The following is a 1,829-nucleotide window of genomic DNA, read 5'->3' on the forward strand; positions in this document are numbered from 1 at the left end:
CCTCTGGATCAACAAAACATCTTTGGTTTGATTTTGATCTTTGAACAATACAACTAGCTTTGCTTTTCTCTGAGGCATAGTGGAACTCTAGCAAGCTAAATAGCCTCAAGTCAGTGTACTACAGATTCTTAACAAAATATCCACAGATCCAAACAATATGCTGTATTGTCATCCTGACAGAAAAGGTTTTCTAAATTCATAACCATATGCCTATACCAAAACAGTAATAAGAGAAATAAAAAATAATTATAAAAGAGAATGAATTAAAAGCCACAATAACGCTATATCTGTGGCTTCTTCTCAGCTTATCTTATATGTTCTTTTAGTATTTTAAGTCACAGGACCATTTAGTTCCCTAACTTTTAAATTCAAGATAATTAAGAAATTACTGAATTATTATTAGCATAGTCTGTCATGTATATGGTACAAATTGGCGTTTGCCCTCTCATCCCCTATTTCTATCAATAAACTCCTAGAGTCATGAAGATGAATCATAGAGGAACGATGACACCTGGTTGTGCTCAGATTGTGTCTGGATCTTAGATTCTGATCATTCTAAGGACACTTTTGTTAAAGAAGGTAAGGTGGTCTGGATTGTAGACAATACAAGTCAAAAGTAAAAAGAAAATGGGTAAATGTTCCAATACCCCTCAAGACTCGTGAGGGAAGTCAGACCCATGCACCCTGATGGTTTGGACATTGTGTCTGTAGTTATCAGATAACATTGTGGGACTGTCAAAAAAAATGTTGACAAACTCGGAGAATCAGGGACCCAAGGTAATTTTCCTCCAGCAAAGACTGTCGCCCGAGGTCAGATCCAGCTGACGGGATGGGGCGTGTGGGAGGAGGGCCCGCAACAACTGGCTGCATTCAGCATCACAAACAGCCACAAGCCAGAAAACGGCAGGTACATTAAGACCGGAAATCAGCCAAACCTGCCTTTAAAATAAAACTCTAACCGGAGAAACCCCTTTGAGCATGAATGGGCAAGGGAACATATTTGGATATATCTACTTTGATTTATGTCATTCCTCCAGCAGCAGTTCTTTTTTTTTTTTTTAAATGAAGCTTGTGTGTGTCTTCTGTCTGTACCTTATGTAACGTTAGCAAACTATTTAATTCATTTTGTGGACCCTGTTTTTTTATGTTTAGGCCTACTTGATAACTGAATCCTTTTGGCATGCCACACAGACTATCTTTTATTCTGAAGGTGTTGACCGGATGTCGTAACTCGATAATGCTGCCGTCTTGACGCGGTCAGCTCACAAGTGAGTTCTATCACTCTGAGGGGGCCGTATCGATTTGAACCATCCGCATTCCACACAGGGGCTTGAGGTGACTGTGCCGAAATTTGAAGGGGTCCAAGTTCCATATGTTGGCAGAATAAAAGGTTGTCCGGATGACTGCAAAGCGCTCCCCCATCTGAAACACATATCTGTCTTCATATTTATGGGATAAAATCAGGTAAGGTATCGTAGTCAGCTTATAGGTGATCAATAACGATGCAACAGGGCATTAAGATGTGACATGTCAAGTAGAGAAAGTATTTAATCATAAGCGTTAACATTTTGTTTTTCTGTTGTCTTTTACTCGCCACAGTATGAGGTCACTAGTCCGGCTACGTCCCGTTATGCCATGCCCCCTGGTAACGTTATGTGGGGAAAATTGAAGTGCAAATTGATATATATGATTCATAATGTCGCTATTTCAGATACGTTTTATTAATCATAATGGAGCAAATGCATAACGACTAATTGCCGATTGTGTTTTGGTGTCTCAGTCTTGTCGACCATTCTGGAGGTGGTCATGTTCCCTCAAACCTCACACCT

The 1,829-nt window shown here is 39.9% G+C and overlaps 1 protein-coding gene across 7 annotated transcripts in view; it reads left to right on the forward strand.

Annotated features, from left to right (window-relative positions):
* Nucleotides 1-1,246: 1,246 nt before the first annotated feature.
* Nucleotides 1,247-1,829, forward strand: part of LOC116670565 (inverted formin-2) — a 12,516-nt gene continuing 11,933 nt past the window's right edge. For all 7 annotated transcript variants that reach the window (XR_004327055.1, XR_004327056.1, XR_004327057.1 and 4 more), the window contains exon 1: nt 1,247-1,464. The gene's annotated coding sequence lies outside the window, so the exon portion shown is untranslated. The remainder of the gene's footprint in view (nt 1,465-1,829) is intronic.

Source organism: Etheostoma spectabile, chromosome 20 (genome assembly GCF_008692095.1).
Source record: "Etheostoma spectabile isolate EspeVRDwgs_2016 chromosome 20, UIUC_Espe_1.0, whole genome shotgun sequence".
Taxonomy (NCBI): domain Eukaryota; kingdom Metazoa; phylum Chordata; class Actinopteri; order Perciformes; family Percidae; genus Etheostoma; species Etheostoma spectabile.